This window comes from Cygnus atratus, chromosome 4 (assembly GCF_013377495.2).
Source record: "Cygnus atratus isolate AKBS03 ecotype Queensland, Australia chromosome 4, CAtr_DNAZoo_HiC_assembly, whole genome shotgun sequence".
Taxonomy (NCBI): domain Eukaryota; kingdom Metazoa; phylum Chordata; class Aves; order Anseriformes; family Anatidae; genus Cygnus; species Cygnus atratus.
Genome location: NC_066365.1, coordinates 57319339 through 57339035, shown reverse-complemented (window position 1 = coordinate 57339035; position 19697 = coordinate 57319339). Strand labels below are relative to the sequence as shown.

Below are 19697 nucleotides of genomic sequence, written 5' to 3'. Positions count from 1 at the left end.
ACAAACCAGATGGATGTTGCAATAGAAAACAAAAATCAGGAGACAAGCCTATAAAATATTTGATCATGAAAATCACTAATAATAATAATAATATCAATTATGTATTTCATTATTTCATTTTTCAGAAGTTTGAGACTTTTTTAATATGATTCTACTACTAGAAAAAGCCATAGTCTTCTTTTTGATCTGACATTTGTGGATCTTCCAGGGCCTGAGGTGGTTTTATCTATTTTGCCTGTTTTTAACAGTTGGCTAATGGTCAAGTGACAATTGCTTAGTCTGACTGACTATTGCTGAAGCTCTGTAAATACAATGCATGCCAAAGATCTGATAAACCTAGGTAGTAATTACATAATAAACAACAGTCTTTTACATCAACTGATGTTGGGAGAGGCTATTTATACAGCTTTCAAACTTCAATTCGAATTAGTAGGAAGGAAGCAAATTGTGATAAGGAAATGTAAAACTAGAAAGACCCAAGACTGAAGAGAAAGGAGCACCTGCCAACAGCTTTGAGTTCTTGTGCAGAATATGGCATACTGCTGACTGACTGGACGCCCCACCAGTTCTGCTTAAAGAAGACATGCTGCTGACATCAAGACCCAGAAGTGTGAGCCCAACACCAAAGAAAAGGGGCAGAAAAAACGGAATTACTTTGTATAAACATTTTAAGGGTTTTATTGATGAAACTTTTATGTATTGATTTGGACCATTAGTATTATTTAACCAAACCACCTGTTGCATTTTGATTGGATCAATAGTATTTTATCTAGACAAGAAATAAATTATTGTCTTCAGGTTTATAGTGCACCATCTGCCCATGGCAAGTATAATACCACCATTTTCTAGTATGTCCGTTTGGCCATCAGTGGAACTCTGCGGGGATTTTGTAATATTTTTGATTATTTTAAAGGCAAATAAGTGCACTAAACTTCTAAACTTTTTTTTTTTTTTTTTTTTTTGGGGGGGGGTGGGGCAGCAGTGTCTAAAAAGGATCAAGAATCTTTCAGAAGCAAATATGTTTTTATTCGTCTAAGGGACATCAGATTTTAAAAGGACAGACCTGTATATTCTTCCAAATTTCTAAACTTTGCAAATAATGTCTCAGTATTTTCACATACATTTCTTTCATGAATAAAATTATGCAGCTTGATATACATCAATACACCTAGGCAGGAAATGTGTTTATAGAAAGGCAGGTTTTTTTTTTTTTCTGTTTGTTTGCTTTTTATGAAACTATAGGAATCTGTTTGACATGGGAATTTGCAGTGCAGAAACTTATAAGCTACGGAAATATAAGATGGTATTGCCTATGGATGGAGATTGTTCTTCCAGAATATCTCATTTTTTGCAGACATGGGAAGTCATATGCTAAATAAGATAGCTAAATACATAAAGAAAACACTGAGTCATAGTTACAGCAGCTGAAATCCATCTGAAGACTTGGATTTGATCTGCTGGTTTCTTATACGATGGTTTCTTACCTTCAATTTTTATTTTATTTTAATTTTTTATTTTTTATATATATATATGTATATGTGTGATGCTAGGCACTTAAAATTTTACCCAGTTTTATAATACAGTAATAGTGAAATTTTTGACTGTTGAATCTGAGACCTTGAGATCTGACAATCAAAACTTTCTAGCTTTCCAGCCTCTAATGGGAGTCAGTGGGAAACTTGTGCTTGAAACATATAGTTAATGGCACTAGTCTAGGAAGGGAACTCCCAAGCACTTAAAGTTATGCACCCCAAATTAGTGTGTGCTTTTCACCTTCATTTCGATGTATCTCACATCTAAGCTACGCCATGAAAATATTTATATTACCTTATTTTAGAAAAGTGTTGGTAGGAAATGGGAAATCATGGTTCTAGTCGATGGCATTCAGAAAAAAAAAAAATCTGTATTCACAGCAGAATATGAATAGTTTATACAATAAAATCATGAAGCATACCCCACGTGAGCATGACAGCTTAAGACAGCATCATCAGTCTTTTGATTTTGAATCAGTGATTTGTGGTTTCGGTCAGCAGGGGAAAAATTATCAAGTGCCCATGTAATAAGAAACCATGCCTTACCACTTTTGCACTATCTGCAGCAGCTGTACGTACTTCAAATAGTTTAAAAACATTTACAAGGGGCTGGCAGGTAACTGGGGTCCAGAAACCTTGGATTTGTGGTGCAGACACCTTCATGGGGAGAAGTTAGGGCTGAGCTCAGGCAGAGGCCTGCAGGTGGGCCTGGCTCAGCAGTGCCCGTGGCTGAGGCAGGGCCAGGCTTCAGCATCACTGGGGCCCTGAGAGGCTGAAATGGCGACCTGGGGCCTGGGCAGGGTGGAAGGAGACCTGCAAGAGGAGTGCCAGGGCCTGTAGGGCCAGGTAGTGTCCTCAGAGCCCTGAAATGAAAGTAAGTTGACGAAAGACTTATATGCTGTTTTTTTTGTTTGTTGTTTGTTTGTTTTTTCCGCTCATCTGAAAGCTTCATGTATCAAACACTATTATAAGGTCATGTTCTGTGTCCTAAATCTGTGAAATTCTTATATAATAATTTATACTAGTCACTGTTCTGATTATGTGGACATCTTTGTTAGTTTGCACCAAGGCATTCTTCAGAGAAAGTGTGTCCTGTCCCAGCTGCCTGGCCTTTTTTGTTCTTTGAAATAAGGTTGCAGTTTGATTTTAATAATTCAAGTGAACCACTGAAAGTTAAAGTAATTTTACTTTTTGAACCTTCCTTTACTGTCATTCTCCCCCTGCCCTGCCCCCCCCCCCCCCCCCCCCCCCTTAAAAATCTCATTGTTTTCTTCTCTGAAATCCTGGAAATCTGCTTGTGTTTACTATCAGCGTATATTCAGATTTCTACCAGAAGTATATCTTCTGTTTTATTTTCTGATATATTTTTGACAGTGCATCCTTTCATATACTCTGATGTGCCAAACCTTTATGTTCTTTACCTTTTATAAATCTTTCCATTTGCTCCTGTATATCCCATATATTTTTCCACAAACAGTGTATTTTCAATCTCCAATTTCCTGAAACTTATTTTGGCTTTGATGTAGCTTAGTCCAGCTTTTTTTTTTCTTTATAGTTAACTTCCATGTATTCTTCTCTTGCAAAACCATATTCAAAATGACATTAGTATTTCCTGAGTGTTTTTCAGTATTTTTAATCCCTTACTTTCTGCTTTTATGTCATTGCATTTCAGAGAGATTCACAATATGTTTTGTTTCTTCTGAATCTGTACTGTCATTCTCCTTGATTAAGTTACTTTTTTTTTTTTTTCCTCAAATTGGCCATGTTTTCTCTTCTGTGTTTCTCTCTGATTTTGACTGGAGACAGGATGAACTCCATAAGGTATTTTTCTGTTGTTGTTGATGTAGTAGTAGTGTTAGCAAAACTATATAAGAGGAATATCTTCTTCAGTGTAGGGTATTTGCTTCAGCTTCTGTAAGAATTTCAAAATCCATACTATTTCTTGAGGCTTGGCTTTCTGGCAACATAGCCTTGTTCCCTTTGGTATGCTAATAAATTGTACATTGTTTTTCATGTGTTGACTCTGTATCTCCGCCACTACCACAACTGATTTAGTGTTCAAAAATCTGTCAGCCATGAGTTCTGGCTTGCAGAGAGCTTCTCAGAACCTGGATAATAAGTAATGACACATGATTTACATTTTGATTGGAGGATCCAGCTCAATACATTCCCCTGTGCATGCCAATTGGTGTGATCTCTCAGGAAAGCCAGTCAGCATTTCACCTCCTTTTGTCTGACTTGCCTGAAGACAAATGTTTCATAAACCATATTATTTCCTAGAGAGAAAGGTCCGCCAGAATACTAAGGGCATTTTCAAGGACATCTTCATCTCCGCCACTTCTTATTGTTAGTCAGTGAATCACGTCTTCTACATCACTGCTCATGCAGTGCAGATGAAAGGCAACTTGTAATGTCGTACTTCGATTTTTAGTGCATCCAACATTTATGTTCTTCTTTTCCAACACTGTTGAACAACATCTCTGTCCTACTGAGAACATCATGCTTGAAATAGAGTTACTGCAAATATCAGATGCTTTATAACTTTGTTCTTGTTCTGCCTTTAAATTTTTCTTCCTCAGCCATTATGTCACTGTAATGTGTTGAAAATTTGTTCTCACTGAATTGTTATGATTTTGTTACTAAAGATTTTATGACCTACTCTCTTTTACTTAGTGTTAAATGACTTGAATCTGTGTATTAATGACCACATGAAAGTGAACAGAAAATTTATACTATTAGATGTTTGCCCTTTGAAAAGGTGCTTCTGAAGAAGTGCCTGCTACCAGCTACAGTCTCACAACTGTAAGATAAAAGGTCTTCTTGTAATCAGTCAGCTTGTTCTCTTGGGTGCCACATTGATGGTTGCTTTGGGGTAATATTTCATTAAACTATGTATACATTATTTTTTTTCATTCTCTATTTTCTCTGATCATTTTTTTTTCTTTTTTCTTGCACAACTGAAATTAAAAGTCATTGTACTAGTCAGAACAATTTATAGGGAAAAATGCCTTGTAACACTCTGTAGCCTATGAATGTAAAAATGTTGAGTCCAGCAAGGTATGTTTCTTGGGTATACTATTGCATGGTTTAGGAGATTTTAAGAATGAAGATCACAGGCTTTTTGTCCTGTTAGGCATAAGGCTTTTGACACTATATATCTTGACAGCAAAATATGTTTATATGGGTTATTATTTTTCTTCTTCTGACATTACCATTTCAGTACAAATTTTAAGAAATAGTGCAAGCTGGTTGTTCAAGGGTCTTCATACTGTTTTCTGAGCGTATTAAGGAAAGTGAAACATAAATTGGGTCATTTCTTTCAGAGTAAATGTGTCTTAATGGTATCTTACTCATCAGAACTCTCTCTTAAGTGTATCATGAAGAAAATCGGCTGACTTCATTGACTATAAAATAGTCTCATAATGCTTTTTACTTCTGTCAGAACAGCAGAGTCAGAAGATGTCAAGCTGATATGGTTGGATTCTGTATCTCCTTGTGCATTGGCAACATAATTGTTGTGAAGGCCACAAAAAGAAAGATGAGATAGCAGTGATAACTGGTAAGTTAACTAAACTCCCACTTTATTAGGTAATGATGATATTTTATCTGTCAGTGCTTTCTCCAGAACTGAATGTATGCCTTTATTTCATGCTGTCTGATAAAAGTATGCCATGTCCTTGCTCTCCCTTTTTGTCCATCGAATGCAGGAAAAACCTAATTCCCTTCATATTCCAACTACTCTTGTGTCCTTAGGTTCTCTCTACTTTTCTGTAAAGAACTTATACTGTAGAAATATGTTATGCCTCCAGAAATGTGGCTGGCATGTTTACTCTCTACGATTCCTGACCCCATCTGAATAGTGGCCAAGTGGCCAGAACTGCATGAGGAGCTTTTGTGTCCTAAGCTATGCAGTCTGACTTTGCCTTTATACACCAAGCAGCAGGAGTCCCAATACAACTGTCACAGAGCTAGTCTTTGCCACAAAACACTTTTGAATGAATCTATATAAGATAATTGCCACATTGGTACAATAAAGTTTAGAAAACCTATGCCACCAACTCCCTTCACTGCTGAACAAAAAATGAAATACTTTCCCTCTTCAAAGATAATCTGAAAAGGTAAAATTGTTCCAAGACCTAACATAAGGTTAGCATGAATGCTATAGATAAAGCACCTGAAGACTGCATAGCTTTAGTCACAAAGGTGTTGAGGGCTTTGAGGAGCAGAAGAATGACGTTACAAAATGTATTAGAAGAAAGACTTGGACCTACATTTCCTATAGGTGTCCTGAGTGAGATGATGAGTCAGTTTTTCTCATTGCATAACTTTTGAATTAGTTATTGAAGAAAAGACACACTGCAAAAATATTTTGGGAAGGGTACTACTCCTCTGCATGGAAAATTGAGCACTTAGAATCTGTAGTCAAATTCTTCACAGCATCAGGCAGAGAGATGATTTTGAACTAAGTTTCTTGAATCCTTACCAGAATATTAGACAAGGATCCCCAAGACTGGGAAACACAAATGAAGAAACGGATGCAGCTGGCAGTATATTAGTGTCTATCTCTATGTCAAATGGCATTTGTTCCACTTCTTCCTTGACATTTCAGTACTGTCCAAGTTGGTTAAGTTCCTGCTTGAGTAAGGTATCATATTTTAACCTTCCAAATCTTCTATGTGTAGGAGCAACCTCTAAACAAATGAAGATTGTAGGAGTGATTAAGAAAAATATCTTTCTATTTTGGGGGGAAGGGCAAGAGGTTTTTTTTTTTTTTTTTTTTTTTGCTGAAGCTTTGTAACAAGTGATAGAGCTTAAAAAGAAAAATAATAAAATTGCAACTTACTATTTTCCTTTAGTCTTTTTTTTTTTTGTAAGCATTATTTTTTACACAAAAATACTGTACTAGGAATATGTGTGCACCTAGTAAAAGTCTTAAATAACATATACTGGCTATTCTTCACCTAAACTAAAATTAATATTTAAGACATTCAGTATGAAATAAAGTTTTTAGTATCAGCAGTATTATCATATGATTCCGGAATACATATATAGAGAAGTTATGACATTTCTCAGAGGAGAACTAGTAGAAATGGGAACCGGTAGACACATGTTGAAAAATCAACAGATAAGCCTGTTTCAACGTCTAGTAGAACAGTAATAATTCCATCTTTCACATAAATTAGTTGCATATGATAGTTATATATGATATATTTTAAAAGCTCTCAATTTTGAATGAGAACATAGTTTAGACAGTATGGTAAGTATGCATAAATGCATACATGGAAATTGAATTAGCTTATAATTTGTATTTTTACCTTTTAAATTAATTGTATTAGTAAAATTATGCATCCAACAAGTCTACCTCCCCATTTCAGTTCATAGCCAGATAGAAGTATCTGGGGGCAAACATCTGCCGTTGTTCTTACAGCCCTTAATACAGTACATTTCTAACTAAACTGCTATTCTAGCACTAGCATAGCACTAGCACTGTAGCACTAGTAGTGCTATATACTACTAATCACTGAAGTTTGCTGGAGTGAAATGAAAGGACCAAAGAAAATGACTCGTACTGAAAGGAAACAATGGGGGAAGGGAACTGTGTTTTCAAAGCTTTTTTTTTTATTAATCTGTTTTTGGAGTAGAAAACTATCTAGTCAGTTTTATTTCTTGCTCTCTCATACCTCATCCTTTTGAAATCCATCTACATATCTGAAAGTTTTTTGTATAGGAAGTATCATTATCTCTACTTCACAGTTAGAGGAGCCAATAAGGCCCCCACAGCAATCCCATCATGCAATGTCACAAGTTTATTCATCTTAATTTACACACTTTCACACATCCTTCCTCTACGTAGTCATGCCTACCCTACCCTCATCCTTCCACCCCTTCCCAATCACTGGAAAATAATCTTCCTAATATGATACTTCTCCTTTATTACATACTTTGAGAATGAGTAAAATAGTTAAACTGTAAAATCTCTTTCTCAGTTTCTGCATCATATGAAATAAGCAGAACTTTTGAAAACTCAGAATTATGGCATCTGTCCCTTTACTTCCTCAGGCAAATGTCTCTCTAGATAACACTTTGCCACTTGAATTTCAAAGGTTTCCTTTGCAATCACAACATCTAGAAATGTGCAACCTTTAGGTTTGTTTCCATTTTTATAGCAAAAGATAAAGCTGTGGAGAACATCAGAGATCTCTTTTGGAATATTCTATACATGCCCTTTATGTCCCATAAGGGAACATACTTTTGGAAATACATTTTGGAACACACAGATTAAATTGAGATCTTTTTTATAAACCCACGATATGCATATTTTTTACTATAAAGATTATTCAGTTATATATCATTATTATATTCATAATTTAGGAACCAGATTAAAAAAAAAATAAAAAAAATTTGGGTAGCACTGAAAGACCCATATAACAAAGTTTTTTAAACTTGTTGCTAACACCCTCTTCAAATATAACGTGTTTCATGGCTGTAAGAACAAGAGATTTTTGATTGATGCATGGTTTGGGAATAACTGTGTTGTGGTTTAACGTGGTGGGCACCTAAAAAACACACAGCCCTTCACTCACTCACCGCCACCACCACCACCACCCTGCTCTACACCGCCCAGTGTGATGGAAAAATGAGAATAGGAAAAAGAAAAAAGAGAGAGAGAGAGAATTGGAAAAGAGAGAATTTGAAAAAAATGGTAGAACTCGTGCGTTAAGATAAAGGACAGTTCAACAGGAGAGAAAGGAAAATAAAATAATAATAATATAATAATTATGATAATAATTACACGCACACACATATATATATAACAAGTGATACACAATGCAAATGCTTACCACCCACTGACCAATACCCAGCCAGAGCCCGAGCAGGGTCCCCCTTGACTCTCCCCCAGCCAGCCCTCCCAGTTTTTATTGTTCCATCTGATGTCGTATGGTATGGGATATCTCTTTGACCAGTTTGGCTCAGCTGTTCTGACTGTGTCCCCTCTCAGCTTGTGCACCCTCAGCCTACTCACAGGTGGGGAAGTATAAGAAGCTGAAAAGTCCTTGACTCTGTGTAAGCACTGCTCTGCAACAGCTAAAACAGCAGTGTGTTATTAACATTATTTTTCTCCTAAATCCAAAACACAGCACATCTAGCAACTGTGAAGAAAATTAACTCTATCCCAGTCAAAATATGGACAAAGATTTTTTCTTAATAACATTAAAAGCAAGAAAGGTAGTACAGTTTCTTAGTCTTTGAGTTAAAAGCTCTTTTGGATTAGTTTTCTTAATAAGGTGACAAAATGAGCATAAACCGATCCAAACACAATGTTTAATTTAATGCTCTGTTCAGTCTTTAGTGGACATTACAGCAGGGTAGCATTTAGGGATCTCTTAGTCTACTGCTAAAAATACACTTATCTTCACACATTTAAATGTGCATTGTAATATTTGGGCACAAAGGTTTGCTCAAAATGTATAGAAAGATTTGTTGGAAAAATTGTTTTCAAATAAAATAATGATCTAATGGTCACATCCACTAGCTTGATAATAAGTATTATCCTGCCTTCTGTTGTACCTCAGCATCTAGATTTACAGTGATCAGTAAATCAGTAAATATAGAGCAGAAAGGAGTGATAATTTTATTTCTCCAAGCATATGTATTCAAATTCTATTTATCTGTCTATAGAGCTTGGGAGGGAGATCAGTATTTATAATTTATGTTTTATTGCATATATATGCAAGTCCAATTAGCAACAGACTATACTTTAAACTGAACAGGTTTAAACTTTTTCCCTAAAATAATGAATTCAGTTCAGTCTTGATCAGACTCTTATTTGTCTGTCATTGCCATGGAGTAGGTAGATAAGTAAGGTGGGTGGAATTGTAGCAACATAAATCTTAACGCATACCAGTGCCTCAGGGAACACTATGAAGATTTTGATAATTATTCTGATTATTTTATCTTAATATATTTTGCTAACAGGCTGTATTCTGAACTGCTGAAATGTTGGAAGATGTTTTGATTTTTAGTCTATTAAATTGAATAGCATTTATTTTGACATTAATACCTTGTTTCTTTTAGTAGGAAACAGAAATAGATAGCACAAAAATGTGATCTCTTCACAGTTTCATTAGAGTGAATTCTCATTTACATCATCTGTTGTCTGTTGCTACAGAAATTCATGCAAAAACACAGGCAGATAAACGTGTAGAAAGTAAAAGAACAAAAAGAAAGAGAGAATGATAATAAAAATTCCACCTCTGCTGGCAGACAGGTTTTTACATTCACCATCTAACTCATCTTCCTTTTGGGTATTCCTGTAGGTGATAACTCTGACAGATATTGACAGACTCGGTAAGTCCAGGTAGTGCTTTGAATCTACTGCTGTAATTTTTTTTTTTTTCAGCAGAAATTCTAGGCAATGATGAAAGCTGCTCATAACATTTTATGAATAGTTCATTAAACAAATTCCAGCAGAATTAATTTAAATATATTCTGTGGGATAAATTCACTTCACATCTAAGCCAATGCAGCCTCTTCGCGTAAACCTTTTCCGGTGTAAGGGAGTCCAGCCCATTCCAGGTGGGTGGCAATGACCATCATCAATTTGATTCCTTAAGTCCAGACATAAAATATGTGAAGTTATGGTTTCAAGGAACCAGGTTCAAAGGATAATCTTCATAAATATGTATTCTTGAGAGATGCTACTCCAATCTCTATGTCAAGATGTAATGCTCGCAGTCTTGTTTATGGGAGAAGAGAAAAAGTATCTTGTATTTAAAGCCAGGAACTTAATTGATAGTGTAACTGAAAACTTAGCAGTCTAATAATTACTCCATGTCTAATTATTAAAGAAAAAGAAAGAATACTTTTATGCAGAGAAAGGTTCATTACTTACAATAGAGTTAGAATTGCTATATGTGCACGTCCTAGTTTTTAGTTCTTTGTGTGGTGGTGTGCTCATCCTTCCCCTACACTTCTGTGTCTTAAGGCTGGTGGCTTCATTCATATGGTAGTAGGGGTATTATGGTGAGTTGTCAGCCTTTGGCATCCATCCTTCATTGGGAATAATGAGATGGTGTTCCTCTACGCTACATCCTATGTCTCCGCTTGTCAAGGCCTCTGCTGTTTTTCTGTGTAGACTTGTAAAACCTTGGTTGAACAATACAAAGACAAACAAGTTAGCCATATCCACCCGGACAGTTAGAAAATTAGCTGCTATATGTAAACCAAGTGACTATAGTAGTTCAAAAAAATTTAAGAATAAAACAAGCGTGATAAGCCTTAGTCCTGAAGCCTTGCAAGTTCAGTTCAGGCCTGTTACTAGCAATAGCAATACTAGGTAACGGGTCTACAGGGTAACAAAGAGAATATAACAATGCCTGAAATTTTAAGAGATCATGCAAGAGCATAGAAAGGAATTGACCAAGCAAGGGAGGATGCTATCAAAGTCCTTTAGGGAGTTTAATACACCCCTCATAATTACCCAGTGGGTAATAGCATTTGATGAATATATTATACCCTTTGCCCTAGGAAATAAGAAAATAATAAGTGTCGTTTGTGATAGTAAAACAACTGAAATAGATTTTAAATAGTTACTGAGCAGACTGGATACATCCAGACGTATTTCTTAATTATCCCTTGAATGTCAGGACATTTGAGAGCAGTTCTACTGCTGTCTGTGTCAGCCAATAGTCTTGCCAAATTAATCAGATATACTTTTTTTTTTCCAGATTAAGTCAATATTTGAAAAGTGATTTAAAGAGAAAAAAATGTGGTATTTAAGAACAGTTTGGTCATCAAATTTAAAATATTTTCTTAAAAAGCTGTGGCAAGCTTTATGCATAGTTCTTTACTGTGAGTTTTCTAATTCCCGAGGAAAAAAAAACAAACAACATCTAGGATGAGGGTGTTCTTTAATGTCTGGCTTCTTCCTCTACAATTGAAAGATAACTATCAATACCTTTTGCAACAGTATTTTTCTTTGATATGCTAACTGGTCATTAGACTTGTATCACGAAATATTTACTGTGTAAAAAAAATAAAAAAAGGAAGAAAAACATTTTAAACAAAAATGTGTGCACAGGATTTCAAATATGTTGGAATGTAAGCCCTGAATCTGAATGATACAGCTTCTCTCTGTGGTGCTGTTGTAGGTGGCATATTATTTGAACATTTGTAAATTCTTGTGGTTGAGCTTACAAATCCCTAAGCTTGTTTCTTCTTGCAAGTTACTGAAGACAATAATGTTTAGTGAATACTGAATATGAAATGTTATATATCTGTGAAACAGTGGGGATGGAAAAAACCACTGATCTCTTTGCCTGTTAATGGGTGTGCCTCTCAGAGCTATGCAATTTATTTTCTCTTTTTCTTTGGGGGTCAGTTAGCTTTTAGTATTCCATGCAAAATGAAGTTATTTCTAAAAAGGGATATTAAAATGTTTCTAAGATACCTGCAACTTAATAGACAAGACACTATAATGGAGGAGGCAGGTAGAAGTCCTCTGAGATAAAGAGATCTAGACATTCTTTTTAGACAAGCACCATAACCACAGACATAAAAAAGAACTGAGTCAAATTAGTTATGGCTTCTCCTCTTTTGGACTGAAAGTACAGGAGACCTCCTTCAATTTTGAAAGGAGAATATTACTTAACTGAAATCTGGGACAGAGCTGTGTGTCTTGAGGGTATAAAGAAGATCAGAGGTACATCCTCCCTGCCCCAAGATGTTCTGTCTTCAATGTTTTCTCAAGTCCATCAGTTCCTTTCTCAATAAACTGGGTCCCACTCCTACCTCAGTATGTTTCTCTGTGCCTCTATAGGGAACCTGAATGAATAACTTGGTTTTCACTGGAAACATGAATTATTAGTGGTAGACTCAATAAAATGAAAACAGTACTGTTCATAGACTGAAAAATCCAACTTTACAGTTCAGCTCAGAATATCATACATCAGCTTTTATGATCTTCAGTCTGTTTGCACCATGGAATGCCAAAATGCCAATTACGATAATTAACAGAAAAAGTCAATATCCTTATGAAAATAAATTGTCTTTTATAATATATATATATTTTTAATAAAAGCATCATTTGTCAGTATCAGACAACTGATTTTGTGAAAATATTTTTTTTTCAGAAGAATCCGAAGCAAGAATTAAAAAATAATAAAACATCAAGGTTACATAGACTACCTTTAATTATCAGAGCTGTCATCTTCTCAAAATGTTTTGTTGTTGTTGTTGTTGTTTTGTTTTTAGTAGCATTTATTACAATGTTTCAGTGATACATAGTGAATTCTGCTTTAAGTGTAAATTGTATTAAACATATAATGGATTCCCAGAGAGGCAGTCAATGGACTGAAAATCTAATCAGATTTTGTCTTCTATAATGGGGAAAGTAGGTCTTTAACTGTTTCTAAGCTGTTACAATGTGGTTTACATAAACTATGCAGGACCTGATCCAAGCACTCCTGCTTGTAAATTCATTTTGAACTAGTCAAAAAGTTTTTGAATTAGTCAGTTACGCTATCTTTTTAGCTCTGCTAGGTTTTAAAACTAAAAAAAATATTTTGCCAAAGCAAACAGGAGATAATGTATATATAATAGCTGAAAAGAAGAATTTTAATTTGGTACCATTCTATTCAATTTATGTTGCGTTATTATCTCATTAAAATATTTGATAAGATCATCTTGTATGTATCCTGATTTATTATTTATATTTTTTTCTTATTTTTACATTTGGATTTTAGAAGGGGAAAGAAATGACAATTTATTTAAATTAAACTAAATTGTAATTATATCAGTTTCACCAAAATTTCCCACATACAACATGCATGCATACTAAATATAATTCTAGACAAAACAGATGGATATGATATATATATTTATATTTAAAATTAATAAATACTTGAAAAAATGGTGTCAGTTAACATGGTTGTTAAAGATAAGGAAGAGAAAAAAAAATCCACATACTTTCTTTTAGCTTTAAACAGTAGAATGTAAAACAATCACACTAAGGCTGAGGAAACATAGCTCAGTATGTATTCTCTAAACACACACTGGAAAAAATAAAGCATACTATTTGACAAAATGAGCTGTATATCAATTAGGGACAGCTACTGAAGTCAAGTTTTAACTAAAATGGCCAGATGGAAGTAAATATAGACAAACCAATGAAAATGTCAAACATCAAAATAAGGTCAAGATCAACAGCACTATTTAAAAATATATAATAGCCCTTTGTCAAAAAGTGGGTCAAATTCTATCCTACTCATGAATTCATTGACACATTGATGCATCACCCAATGAAGATTAATGGTAATTTAAGTCCAGGGAATTAAATGTGTTTTATACTGTTGTAATTGGGAGCAAAATGTAGTCCATTTTATATTGTCATTGCCAGCTATTTGATTATACAGAGAAAAAATTCATCAGTCTAAATTACTTGCCCAGCTACTCCATCTGTCATGATAGCTATCACTACTGCTTAAAGTGATAAAAGGCATGAAAAACAGTCTAAAGAACAAGTGACCAGTGAAGCTGAGAAGCTAAAGAGGAAAGAAGATTAAATGGACTTGGAAAATTATTTTGTGCAACAGTGCTATGTCAGTGCTTTCTTGTTAAACAATAAGAACAAGGTAACCCCCTGGAGCTCCTAAATGGCATTCTTAACAATGAGATTTGATGCTTCCCAATGAAGTTTGATGTCTCAGTAGTTCCTTGGGCAATTTAGTATTGGTTTAAAAGCTGTCAGTCAATAGAAGATACTTTTAAGTACAATACTTGATTGACACTGAAGATTTTCATTACTAGAGAAAAAATCTAGCCTTGTCCAAAGTTGTGATGAAAACCTCCATCAATATAAAGCTCCACAGAAGAAAATATAGTTAATGTTTCTGTCATTCTCTGCAGTCCTGTAGCGAGTGGAATATACATTTTTTTCATACAAAACAAAGGTTGCTTTGGAATAGCCGTCCATATCCACACACCCCAACACCCCCCCCCACCCCCCCCACCCCTCCTTCCCCTCTTCAGTTAGCACATTTCCTGGAGTGGATTTAATTCTCAGATCATTATCATTTTGATGAGCCATGACTTATAAAGAAATTGTTGCTGTAATTATAAGTCCTTTTATTTCTGGGACATTTGTACATATTGCCATTTTTTAATCTTTTGCTTTAAGCAACTATCCAAGTTTTTTAGATTTATTTCTCTTATAACCCTTCACCTTATTTATTTACTTATTTTTCTACAAGGCAATTGAGAGCCTGATTCCGTAATAGCATTTAAAAAGTAAATTACTTTTATTTATTCCACTATATTTAGTCTGTACTTTGACATTTATACTCCTATATCTAATTGTGGTAGAGAAATTGTTCTATATATGGTTTTAAAATGAAGATTGCTGGAATTCTGGGTTTTAAGTCTTTATTAATAACAAAATATTTTCATTCTCTTCTTCTCAAACTTTTATTTTGCTTAAGTAATTTCCTTTCCAAAGTTTAGTTTTAGACATTTGTCCAATAATCTTATACTGTCCAACAAAACTCATGTTGCAAGTATGATTCTTGCATTTCCATTTTAGAATATATGGTACCAGGTTGTTTGTACTATGTGTATAGACAAGGCCAAACCATTACCCAGTTTTTACTTGGTAAGGCAAACATACTTTTCAAAGGCAAATTTTTAGTTAAAATGTTAAATTAATTTAAAGCTGTAAAGTCAGTCAGAATGAGGAGTTAGAGACAAGAGGAATAGGCAAAGGAAGTGGCTTGTTCCATTCTCCTGATTTCAGAAGTAAGGCAACATCTATCTCATTACCTTACATCTTCTAATATAGAAAGATGGTGACAGGCAACTTTTGGATTGGCCTCTTGTTATCTCAGTGCTCCTTGAGAGTTATCCCCTTACACACAGTTCACTGTTAAAATGCTGCTTTTTCAGTCTTTGTTGTTGCTAAAATAGAGGCATATGAATGCACAATTGAGTGGTCCTTTTAAAATTGATAAGACTACTTCCTTGAGCCAATAAAGCACATACGCAATTCTCTGCAGGACCAGAGCTATAGTCAGTGAAGATTTCTAGTGGAGGAGCACAACCTAATCTCTGAGAAACATAATAGTCTGAGTGTATAAATAAGAGTATATGTGATGGCTTCTGAACCCAGTTTGATAAATTCCAAACAATTTACTTTTAATCAACACTGAAATACCAATGTGATGTGTTGCATGTGAATTATAATTTGATAAATGGGCATATTTTAGGTTCCATATTGAGTCCAGATGGTTACACATTCTTTAATATATCTATCCATGTGGCATTTGCACATTTGTGTATCTCAGTCTTTCTCTCATTTATGTTTAATGATGGATTGAATCCAAACAATACAAGATGTTCTTCAGCATGCTAAGCTTCTGTTAAGTGGACTGATAGTCAGGTCCTTCTGCACAGGATCTTCTTTCTTTCAGCGTGCTTTATTTCAAGACAGTCAATCTTCATTTAAAACAGTTTTATTGATGACATTTCATATATAAGCAAATGATAACACAAAGAGCCTCCCAATCAGGCAGGAGTCTGATTTGATAAGTGTATGCAACATGCACGCTAGGCTATCAATTCCATTAGACATCTGAACAGAAGTTACAGTTTTGTATATATTATCATTTGTAGAACTGTATTTAGTCATAAGACAAATCTGCATTTTTCAATAAACTTGGAGTACACAGATTATTCAGAAACCTCTCCTCTCCTCTCCTCTCCTCTCCTCTCCTCTCCTCTCCTCTCCTCTCCTCTCCTCTCCTCTCCTCTCCTCTCCAAGCTAAAGTGTTCCACATTATCCTGCTGGTATGATTTGTCACATCCTCTCACCTTCGTTGCTCCCTATTTCTCATCCACGCATAGAAGAGCTGTTTTCCTTTTGCTGGGGAAATAGAAGAATAATTAGTTGGATTTCCACCAAAGAATTCAATTAACTGAGATAACAACTTCTTCCCTCAGGTCAGGAAGTCCTGTGAGACATCAGCTGAACTTTGCTCTTCTAATGGAAGAAATATCAAGTTCACTTGCACTGAGTTCTGAATTTGTTGGTTACCATAAAAATGATAATTAGCAAACAATAGCTTTTGTGTGTGTGTTTTATTGCCTTTATAAATCAATGCTTCAGTACTGTGGGTTCACAATATGTTATCATTTTCACTGCTCAATAGACTTGTGCTGTGCAAACACAAGTAGTCTCTATAACCTTGAGTGACGAGGGAATCATTCATTATGTAGCCTCTTTAACAAGTTTTGTGAATGTAGAGAGTTCCTCTCTTCAAATGTGTCTTGGTATTGATTTCTTATTTGAGACATACTTCATTGCCATCCCACATATCTGTTATTATTGCTGTCAATATTCTATTATACGGATGAAAAAAGTTTGTGAAACACTACTGAGGACAATTCAGCTTTATTAATAAAACGGGGGATATTTTGTTAAACATATTTTCACCAGAATATGGAATAATGTGTATATATTTTTCCCCTGAAAAAGTGTAGGTTTCATTGCTTTACCATCTCAATGTTAAGTCAAAATGTTCCAGTATTAGATCGTGTAATTTTAAGTTCATTAACTTAGGAAGTTCAGTACATACATTTGCTGTTTTGAGGGAAGTTCAATGTGTATAATTTAACTAGTTTTTACCAGATTTATTTATGAAACATACTCTGAATCATCTTTTATTTCAAATACATGGGCTACTTCTGGAAAACTAGTTGTAGGTAATCAGAAATCCCAAGTTATTTTATTGGATTTCCATTAAATCAAAAGTTATGTTAACTTCTATTAGTTACAATCAAATTAGAACACAGAATGAAGTAAAATGAAGTAAATACTAACAAAAACTTGTTTCTTATGGTCTACAATAATTTATCTTCACAAAAATACTTGATAGTCTACACTCAGTGTTGTTCCTAACCGCTATCATGAATTTCATTTATTTTATAGCAAAACTCTCAAATCAAAACAGTAAGATTTAGAATCTGGTGTAAAATTAGCTTTATTAGATAGTTTTTTCCTTAGTTCAGTAGGAATTTTCAAAATCACACATTTTGCATTCAATGACATTTTAATGGATTTTTCTTGGTCAGAAATATGGAATGGATACTTCCACAGGATTAATTGCATTTTCCTTTAGCTCAACTTCAGGATGCTGTCTTCATTTAGGTGCTTAAGACAAGGGTAAAGGTTACAAAGATTTTAGAAATCCTATCCAAAACGTAGCTTGGTCTAGGTCCTTATTGTAAACAGAGCACATTATCTCTCACCTTACAGAGAACAGAATACATATATGTATCAAAATCTGGAATCAACTTTATTTACAATTTATATTGCATATATCTGGTTGTCTTTTGGGCTGATTAGAATTATACATTTACAATCTGCCACTTCTTTGAGAAACAATTTCTGTAGATTGTGCATCTTCAAAATTGCTTTTTTTTTTGTAATTCTTCTTATATTTTTTTCACAGCATCTATTATTTGCAAGGCTTTGTTTTTCGTTAACTCCATGATTCTTTTCCTGTTGATTTTTTACTTACAGACAAAATGATATGTTAGTCACAAAACAGAAATAATAAAGTTGACTTTCTGATCTTATTTATTTATTTATTTATTTTACTGGGACCGAAAGCCAAATCAGGAGTGATAGGAGGATAGTTATTTCTAAACAAAAGTAGTAAGCATTCAGTGTTTCTAATGCAGGTAAAGTTGATACTGATTACTTACCTATTACATCATTAAGAAACCAGCTCAGCAGCAACCTCCTCCCTATTCCTTTCTCACTGATGGAATACCATTTTAGATATGATTTACAGTATTGCAGTGGCTATTCCTACCTTCTTTCTTTCTCTGCTATTCTTTCTTTCCTGTGCATGGAAATTTCCTCATCAACCCTTATCCGAAGTCAGCTAATCTCTTTGACCTTTTAAATAATTCTGCAGGAAGCTGTGGAGTTGTGGCTTCAAGACTAACCAATTTAGTCTTGTAGTTCCTGTCATCTGAAAATAGAGGCAGAAACTTGAAGGTTTTGCATGTCTTTAGCAACTGTTGTCAAGTCTGTTTGAAGATGGCATTAGCAAAGAAACATGGATGAAAATTTGGCTCTATTGAAACAAATCGACAAATTCTGATCTGTTATATGGAGCAAAAGGTATGCTGGAAATTTGCTGGACGGTCTCCAGAATCTCCAAGAATGACTGTGTAAAGGTGAAAAGGGGCCAATATTTTGAGTTGTAATATTTTGATTTTTGTGGCAATGGGCCTGGTATCTGTCTGATATTAATATTAATTGTGGAATACAATTAAGTATAAAATTCCATGAATTATATTATGAAATTCATGACAATATACTTGCATATCTCAGTTTATTAGAAGCTATTAAATATATTTTATTAAATATATACATATATTATATATGGTATACATATATATTTTTATGTGTATATGATCAAGATCCACAGAGTCTAGCAACTCGGGACAGATTGGAAAGAAAAAATTATTATCTCTGAGATAATTTTACATGAAGAAATAAAGCTTAGGATACTTTGTGTAGAGGAGTAATTGGAGGAATCATCTTAGAATGGAAGAAGATAGATCTTACTTGATTTCAGCAAGTTGTTTACTCCAGCTTCAATAACCTGTAGTCTGAACCAGCAACATTCAGAAATTTTCAGTGCAAACTTCTTTAAGGCCTTCACATTATCTTTCTGGAATGGCTGAGCAAGAACTAACACAGGGAAAATAAAGGGTTTCCATAGCAACTACGTGAAAACTTAAGGGTTGAGACATTATCTAAATTGTACATATAGGTATCTTACTATGCCAAAAGAAGAAAGTTAATAGTGTTTTAAAAATAAATAAATAAATAAAAATAAAAAAGCACTCTAAGAAAAATGGCCTAAGAACATTAGAAAACAGGTTTAGTAAACTAAATGCTTAAAAGCACAAAATGTTTTTTTCAAAGAATAAGATTCAGATATATTCTGTATGTCATGGTTGTTTTTGTGTATTTGTATTAGTTAAATTTGTTTGCTTGTTTTTATTATAATTTTGTGTCCTTTCAAATTTCACTTTCGATCTGATGTAAGCTTGGGGTCAACTGAAACAACTTCAACTGTTCTGAAGTTGAAGGAA

General features: G+C 34.3%; 1 long non-coding RNA gene across 1 annotated transcript; it reads left to right on the top strand.

The window, feature by feature from the left end:
- Positions 1-2091: 2091 nt before the first annotated feature.
- Positions 2092-16703, top strand: LOC118251535 (uncharacterized). The gene is made up of 3 exons (XR_004779852.2): positions 2092-2406; positions 4975-5091; positions 16524-16703. It is a non-coding gene; the product is annotated as an uncharacterized LOC118251535 (long non-coding RNA).
- Positions 16704-19697: the final 2994 nt, after the last annotated feature.